This window comes from Uloborus diversus, chromosome 8 (genome assembly GCF_026930045.1).
Source record: "Uloborus diversus isolate 005 chromosome 8, Udiv.v.3.1, whole genome shotgun sequence".
Lineage (NCBI taxonomy): Eukaryota > Metazoa > Arthropoda > Arachnida > Araneae > Uloboridae > Uloborus > Uloborus diversus.
The window spans coordinates 55,507,401-55,516,988 of NC_072738.1; the positions used below are offsets into that span (position 1 = coordinate 55,507,401).

At 34.3% G+C, this 9,588-nt stretch overlaps 1 non-coding gene across 1 annotated transcript; it reads right to left on the reverse strand.

Annotated features, from left to right (window-relative positions):
* Positions 1 to 9,293: 9,293 nt before the first annotated feature.
* Positions 9,294 to 9,375, reverse strand: Trnal-aag (transfer RNA leucine (anticodon AAG)). The gene has a single exon. It is a non-coding gene; the product is annotated as a tRNA-Leu (tRNA).
* Between the last annotated feature and the right edge of the window lie 213 nt (positions 9,376 to 9,588).

Sequence of the window (9,588 nt, forward strand, 5' to 3'; positions counted from 1 at the left end):
ACGTTTTCTTTCGTTTTGTTCAAACATCAGTTTTTATTACCACTTTAACGAAAAAGCGAAATTTGCGAACATTGAAATACAATTTTTTATGTCTTTCTTTAAAAATAATTGATGTCAGCAGTAGGAATACAATTTTAAATTATATATTATACTTATATAATTGTCGCGTACCTATTTGTCATTTGGTTCAGATCTTTAATTTATTGCAAAGACAAATTTTCCCCGAAAAAATGCATGTTTTATGTAAAAGAAAATTATAAAAGTTGGGGCAAACTTAACTTGGCAGCATTGTAAAGGCTACGCAGATCTTAATCTCAGTATTGCGACACTTCCAGGTTAGGTTTGCTCCAACTATAGGTAGACAAGATAGCAAATATTTAAAATAAAACAGCTTAACTCAACACTGTCTGTAATAATAGCCCTCAGTAAAACAATTTTGGAGCCGTCCATAAATGATGTAACACTTTTTTTTTCAACATTTTTGATCGCTCCCCACCTTTGTCACATGTCACACTATTTTTAAAAGCTTATCCTCATAAAAAGTGCTTGATGTCATGTTTCTTGTTATTCCCTCCCTCCCTCGGGCACCCCTGTAGTTGCTTATTGGTTTCAAAGTCCTTTCGCCTAAGTATTACGTGGTATTTTTCTTGAAATTGGTCTGCAGCAATTAAGGAGAATCTTACACTGTAAAAAAAATCCGAAACGTTACTGAGTATTTCCGTGTAACGTTTCGGACTTCAATGGTTTTTATCCACTTCCTGGAAAAATCAAGTATCATTGTCAAAAAGTTTCCTGAATTGCTACAAGTTGCTTGAATGTAGACTTCTCGCTCTTGTGAAAAATATTTTTAGCTCCCAGTTTGAAGATTAATTGAGCGTATTTATAATGTGTATCGGCTTTGGTTCGCCTAAGGCCCGCCCATACTGATTAAGCTCCCAAAGGGGGCGAATAAGTATGGACCAAGAATTGGCTTTCCAAGCTTTCCAAGAATTGCAGGCGAGTAAAATTCTTGATACTTGCTTTTCTGACATAGCTTTGATCATGTTTGCAATATTGCTTTTTGAAACTTTCTTAATAAACCGAGAAGGTTACAAGATCTTAAATTATACCGAACTAAGTTTACTCTAAAGTTCATTTTTAGCTCCCAGTTCAAAGATTAACTTTGCGTATTTATAAAGTGAATCGGCTTCCGGTTACTTGCTGCCCGTCCATGCTGATTATAAGCTTCCAGAGGGAGGGAATAAGTATGGATTACGCTGCTTTGCAAGAGTTGCAGGCGAGTAAACCTCTCGATACCTGCAATCAGTTCTGGCTTAGCTTTGGCCACGTATGCGGTACTGCTTATGGAACTTCCTTAATAAAATCAGGAAGGGACCAAGCTATTACATCATACCTACCAAAGTTGATTCTAAAGTTCCAGAGCCACGACTGACTTCTAACGGAAAGATTTCTGAATTTTTCAGGAAGCTTCCGGGATAATTTCAGGAAGGTTACTGAATTTTAGCAGAAAACGTTCCTGGTTTTTGCAAGCTATGTTACTGGCAGAAATTGGGCACATCAGCTGCCCATTATTTTCCAGGAAGGTTTCTGAATCGTTTTTACAGTGTAATGTTTGCTTGAGGTACTGTTAGAAACACCGCTTCTTAAAGAAATACCGGTGGCTGATTTACCATGTTGCAAATGGCACAATTCCAAAAGGGCATCCATGGCCGTTAAGGTCCCGAAAGGGATTTAAAATGCACATGATAAATGTTTTACATGGTTCTATGATAGCTAAAGTGTTCCTAAAAATGCATTGCGACAGGTCACCAAAACCTATAAATATTCAGTCACGTATGCTCCAGTTGTATTTTCTATATCTTTATTCAATTTGAAGATTTTAAGATCTTTTGAGCCTGGTTGATTGCTACCATTCGTTTAGAAAACTATTAGAGACATGATCTATGAGATACCCAAGCTTTGCCTTCAATGGGGTCGTTTCCAAATTTTTAAAAGTATTTTTTTCTGAAAGAGTATGTTTAAAAACATAGGATCTGACCATTTTTTTAAATAATTTATTTAAGTTTAGTATTTCTAAAAAAATACTTAAATCGGTGCGCTTTCATTGTTTACACTTCTGTCGTGTGACATCACAAATGATGAAATGCCATTCATTGTTGCCATTCACAGAACAAAATATTTAATTCGCATCTTTACTCACGTGTATTGGCAACGATATGGTTCGTAGAAAGCCTAGAGCGCAATTTTAATTCGCTGCTTGATTATCATGACGGGGAAACGTAGTAGAAAGATGCGCCAAATTGCATCATTTCTGACGTCATAAAGACCACGCCTTGTTTGAAAAATCGGACATTTTAAAACATTAATTAAAAAAAACTGTTGGGAAAATCAAAGTATTTTCTGGGTCCATGTAATTTTTTTTGCTCATTCTATCCATTTCAATGACTAAAAGTAGTACTTTTGACTGAAGGAAACCACCCCATTCACGAATCGAACGCACCATGCTGCAAACACTCGCTGATGAGATAAGCTTACTTTATCAACCAGTTTTTTGATGCTCTCTGCTTCAATTAGATGACATCTGCCTACAGCTTGGCTATTCACTACTCCAAAACTGCAGTCTCTGATTGTGATAACCTGGTATATTGCTGCCTGGTATATTGTGTGTAGAAACGAAGTTTGTTGGTGAACTTGAAAGTGGCAAAACTGTGTCTATTTTCTACGGAGTAAGTCCATTCTTTTTCGACATTTACATTGTTGGTTGAAGAAACTGTGCTATGAATTTTGATGCTCTGTTTTGGACAGGGGGAGTTTCAGTTAGAGAAAGGCTGAAGCTGAAATTCGTAGTTTGGCTTCAAAAATTCATCGCCATTTTCTATGACCCATGTGACCGATGATTGCTTTTCGTAGGGTTACCATTACGCAATCTACTACTACCGATGGCGTGAATAAAATCATTGAGAAGAAATCTCTGTTGCCATTTTTTTTCTCGACTGTGGACAAGCAATGAGCTAGACCGTGCAAAACCGGGCGACGCAGCTACTTTAACATAAAAATGCCTACGATAACAAGTATGAACCGGAAATTAGTATGGACATGTCGAATTTAGGCCTTGAGGTTATAAGTAAAAGAAAATAAGTCTTTTTGAAGTCTTCTTCAGTCACGTTGAGCATTTTTGAGGTGGGGAAAAACCATTTATTTGCCGACACCGTCACCTCACCTCAACGACATTTGGAATACAGTTCATGCGCGGCTTCTCTCAGTTAATTTACACGTTGCTTTCATTGGGAACTGCGGACCTCAGTAGGGCTGTCAGCAGCGCGTGAGTCTCATAATCCGATTCTTTAGTGAGCGTGAGTTCGATCCTCACCCGGGTCAGCGAATTCTTCTCCCGAAGAAAACATTTTTAAGCTTACGTAATATTTTTGAAATGAAAACTTCTTTAGCATTTTTTGAGATGGGAAGAACAATAATGTTTCTGATATCGGTGATATACGTGTTTGCCGTTGCCATTCTGAGAATAGACAGGTAGTTGGCTGCGGTTTATATTTCACCGGCTAGGTCTATAAGTGCAATACAAGATTTTTATATGATTTTTTTTTTTTTTTTTAATTCTAAAGACGCTTCTGCATAACTTCAAGTTAAAATTGGGAAGAGCTTTGATGATTTGCCAATGAGTTGAGTTTTCAATATCAACTTTGCATATGATACAAATCCACCAATAATCGAATTTTTAAGTTTAACAATGTCCAATGATTGGAATCTTAGTACAACGAGATATAAAATTACAATTGATGAAGTCTTTACTAGATATTAATATAGATTCGAATCCAAGTTTTTTTTATTTCCTGTTTTAGTTACCATAAACCTACAGTATCAGTTTTTGAATATAATGAAAATAATGATAATGATCAGGGCGTAAAAAAATCATGATATTTTTGAAAAAATAAAAATAATTGAACTTTTTCGAATTAAACCAGATTTGAAAATTTTGAAATTTTTTTTATTATTTAAATCGGATTTTTTTTGGTTTTATTAGAAAGGCTTTAGAAACTTTCGTAATTAATCAATGTATACTTTTAAATTTTTCTAAAGTTAAAATCAATGTTTAAAAAATTTAAAAACAATTAAATTTCAAATAACGCGTTACTAAAGCGTTTTCATATCACCATGCAAAACCAGTTCAATACAGCTGCATATGATTCAAATCAAACGTAAAATAAATTGCATAGTTGTACATTTAAATGCATAAAAACAAGGCAAACAAATCGGCATTTTCCTCCATAAGCTCATCTTTTTTTTTTCTCGAAAAGAACTCCAAATTATCTGGCATGCCTAAAAATTCGAATTTTACGGCATGCTGGTCTATCTCATGGCATGTCGGCTAAATAGGGGTAATACAGTAAATTGATTACGTGTTAAGTTCAGTACGTGTACTGTTTATTATTTTTATGCATGGAAAACGAAATAACACAAAATAAGAATTTATTTTCAAATATTTCTTATATTTGTATCAATATTTACTTCATAAACGAACTGAAATAGACCTTACCAAAATGTATATAATTGATGCTCGGACTGCTGGTCGATATTTTATATTATAAATCGCGCGGTCAAGTGGTTTGGCAGTGATCCTATTTCTTTCGCGTCTGGAAGGTAAAAAACGTATTAGGATGAGCTGTTTTTTATTTGTTTTACAAAGAATGAGTTAGTGTAAAATATAATAAAAGAATCCCACTATTGTATGGAATGTTTTTTTTTAAATTAGTATCGCATCATATAAAAAAAAGGTCGAAAAAGCATTCAGTCTAGATTCTAGGAAATATTTCTTTACGCAAAAAGGTTTAATTTAATAACTGAATTTAACAAAGATTCCAGTGATGTAATATTCGTTATTTTAAAAACCGAAATGGAATCTTACGTTAGAATAGAGGGGGTGATGAAAAATCTTACGTTCCCTTACATGGGGGAAGTGGGGAGGGGTCAAAAATTGCGAAAATCATCCTTACGTAATTAATGAATGGCCCCTTATGCAGTTCAGAAAACGGCAGACTGCTCAGAAAGCTCTCTCGCAGCGATATAGTCCAATTTAATAAAAACTAAGTTTTAAAATTTTGGAAAACATTAACGGGACACTTAAAATACTTCATTAATTACTCACTAAACAATGTATATAGTTAAGAAAACACATTTCCTAGAAAAGCAAGCTATAATACACATATTAAACAATGTTATTCTTTTGCGCTAAATATATGTGCATTGCAATTACCACGAAATTAGAATATATTAAGCTTCACGAACTTCGGAAGAGTAATTATTTTCAAAACGCTTCCGTGGTACGTTCTTTAAAGCAAAGTTTCAATTTTCGATCATTTATTCAAAACCTAGCAAAATATGCGCATAGTTGATTATTTTTAGATCAAACTCCGGCTCAGCTAATTATAAATTACAACGTAAAGTTTTGGATGTTTGAGGTATGATATGAAAGTTTTAACTAGTTATGAAAATAATTTGCTATTTTCAACTAGCGAAGCAATCTTGAATTTCAATCAATAACAAATGCGTAAATTAAAAGTTACCATATAAAAATCTGATTTGACCAATAGAAATAATAATGTTACAATAGACTCTACGTCATGTGATGTGTAATGTATGACACCAATAAGCAACAAAATTGTTACAAAAGAACTTTTTAGCACGTGAAATGGTATGAAAGGTATGTCACAAGTAATAACGTTGGGCAATAGAGCTTTTAGCACGTGAAGTGATATGAGTAGACGCGGAACTATTCGCAACTCCAGCGCTCGAATACGCTACCTTGCGGTGATTTACAAAACTGCCGAAAAAACTAAAACATTGCCACATCACGTTCTATGTATGTCTGTTGACTTAAACATAGGCAGTTTGTTCTGAGTATTTATTAACGCATTCGATGTGTCTTGGATTACTTTCAGCAACAGAAAGTGTTCGAGCTCCTCAAAATAATGTTAGTTTTCATTATTTCCCTCTAAAAAGTCATTTGATTGAGAAATGGTGAAAGCGCGTTAACACCAGAAAACTCTGGATTAACAAACTTGGATAACGTTATACCAGGTAACAAATTTTATTGTTTTGTGTGAATTTGTAAGAATATGGTTTTTTTTAAATCCTAATTTAATTTAACAAACCATATTTTACAGCAGCATTAGTTGGAATGGACAGTATGCAAAATTTTTTCTTGAATACGTATATTATCGTAGAACGAAATGAAAAATGTTTAACCGAGAAAGAATTTATTTTGTTGCTTTTATTCTCAGCTGAAAGGTTTCGCCAAATTTATTTAGGGTTATAGTTTTAGTATTGTGCGAGCTAAGTATCCTTGGCGAGATTCCGCCCATGTTAGTTAAACCATTTTTATTTTTTATCATGAGTGGAATAAAATGGTAGAAAGATTACAGAATTCGATAAGTAAAAAGAAATAATGGTAGATCAATTGAAAAGAAAACTACCACCATATATCCGTGAGAATTTCGTTGATGATTTGTATAGCATGACATAATTAAATCATAACTCAGAAATGAGAAACATACCAAACAGAAAAATTTAAATTGAACCGATTCGGCAATTTGAGAAAAATAACTCAGCTACAAATGCAAAACAATTAGCGCTAGCCAAGCAAGGCAAAGAAGTATCATCTTCTTTTAACAATAATTCGTAATGTCATATAATTAAAGTTTCTAGCATTAATTGTTATTCTTGTCAGGCCACAATTATTATTTAGTTTTATCAAGAATTGATAAATATCGAATTCAACATCGTGGAAATGGCTGCTTATAACTACGAACTACGTAGTTTGCATTAATCTTTGACGTTTAGTAATGCTTCTTGAATTCTCATTTCTTTCTACGTGGGCCAGAATATCAACAAGACTTTGAAAATTAATTTAAAAAGAATAAAGCGAAAAAATCATACATACGAACAAAATTTACTAGGCTTATTAGCATTTTCTTCGTTACCACATGCGTTTGTTTTAGTTTTTTCGTCCGCCATTAGACAGTGACTGCAGTGCCCGCTATAGTTCGTTGGAGTTGCGAATAAATTTTGGGACCCCATGCAACAAAATCTGTAGTGCCCCTCCCCAGAGGCCAGCTGGGCTGTTGAGTCCCTTAAGGACGTGCCCCCCCCCCCCGCACTGTGGGGTCTGCGGGTACGCAGATCAGGGCCAAGATATGAAATGTGTGACACAAGTCAGAAATGACATTTTGATAAATTAACTCTTTAGCACGTGAAGTTGTATGAGATGCATGACACCTGTTTGTAAGAACATTGTGATGAAAAACTCTTCAGCATGTGCAGTGGTATAAGATGTAAGACACAAGTCAGTAATAACATTGTGACAACGACAGTAGAGCTCTTTAGCACGTATAGTGAAGTGATATGGACACAAGTCAGTAATGACATTGTGATAAATGAACTCTGTAGCACGTGAAGTGGTATGAGATGTATGACTCCTGTTAATAAGAACATTATGATGAAAAAAATTCTTTAGCATGTGAAGTGGTATAAGATGTATGACACAAGCCAGTAATGACATTGAGACTTGAGCTCTTTCGCATATAAAGTGTAATATGAGATGTATGACATAAGTCAGAAATGACATTTTGATAAATGAACCCTTTAGCACGTAAAGTTGTATGAGATGTATGACACCTGTTCGTAAGAACATTGTGATTAAAAATATCTTCAGCATGTGCAGTGGTATAAAATGTAAGACATAAGTCAGTAATAACATTGTGACAATGAAAATAGAGCTCTTTACCACGTGATGTGAAGTGATATGGACACAAGTCCAGTATGACGTGATAAACGAACTCTGTAGCACGTGAAGTGGTATGAGATGTATGACACAAATCTGTGATGACATAGTGATAAATGGACTCTTAAGCCCGTAAAGTGGTATGAGATGTATGACACCTGTTAGTAACAACATTGTGACAATAGAGCTCTTTAGCACGTGAAGCGATATGAGATGTATGACACCAATCGTCATCAAAGAACGAAACAATCGAGAAAATTTTGGAAATTTACTTTTTATTCTGTACCTTAAATCGACACTGATTTTCGCCGTCATAGTACAGTGGAACTCACTTATAGCGAGCCCTGTTTTGACGAGAACTCAGATTTAGCGAGGAAATCAAAAAGCTTTTGTTGGTACAATGTTGAGTCTATGGGAACAAACTTGCTTTCAACGAGCAAACCCCGCTGAATGCGAGCAATATTTTTGTAATTCATAAAATGTATGTTGATTTCCTCCTCAGAAAAGATTATTATAATTTTGGAAAAATGTTCATAATATTTTTAATTTAATCGAAAGTTAGAGACAAGACATAAATCATGAGAACTAGTGATGACACGGCCTTTTTTTTTTAATTTCCGAGACATACTTCAGAAGATATTGTAACTGAAAATCAAGAGAAAGAGCGAGAGAAAAAAAGAAAGCGTTCACCTCAGCGACAAATATGAAGAATTTGATACTAAATAGCCCTCGACATACTTGGTCTCTAAAGAGCAGAAAAACTTCAAATTATTTTGAAGCCGCGGATGCAAATGACGATGTTTTTCGGATTTCACGTTAATCAATAACAAAAAAAAAAAAAAGAAATAGACAATAAAACAGTTCAAACCAAATAACTAACGTCTTTGGTACCTGAGCCGAAATATATAAATAACAAAGCAAACATGTATAAATTTTTTATACATGCTTGACACTAACCCGTTTTTTACGACTTCTGGTTATAACGAGCAAATGTTGTGGTCAATTCTCGCCCGTTAGAAGCAACTTCGACTGTAATCCGAAAAAAAAAATAAATAAATAAAAACATAAAAAACGGTCAGATGGGGAAAAAAAGCAAGTCATTATCGTCATTGCTTAAAAAGATACTGTTGAAAAATTTGCAGTTAAAAAAAGTTAAAATTTGTAATAAAAATAAAATAATTTTATATTTAAAACTACATAATCTCGAATGGAAAGAAAAAATGTTTGATTCATTCTTGCAATTCAACTTTGCTAAAAAATAAATGAGCACAAAATGCCTTATTCTTCTCTTCATTATGTAATTCTTGCATTATGTTTTTCTTGCGATACATAAATCAATAAATTTTGAATGAACAAAAGTATAACTTTTTAAGAAGCAATTTGAAAGTAAACTGCAAAAAAAAAAAAAATCGCCGAAAACTTGATCTTGAAAGGACATGAAGCTATACTACAACTTGAAAAAATGGAATAGCGAAACAGATATACAAAAAATATGTCTTGGCAGCGGTGGGATTCGAACCCACGCCTCCGAAGAGACTGGTGCCTTAAACCAGCGCCTTAGACCGCTCGGCCACGCTACCACGGAGGAAACCGTAGTTAAAGTTACAATTGTACGTAACACGTGACAAATGCTCCAAAATAGCAGCGCTGTTCCTTTCCGAGTAGGAGCGACAGGGGGAATAGGCGAAATCTTGAAACTGTTGCCGTACCCAACTTCTTTCAAGTTTTATACAGTGAAACTTGTGTATAACAATACTGTCTTTTACAATAAACCTGCCCATAACGATATTTTT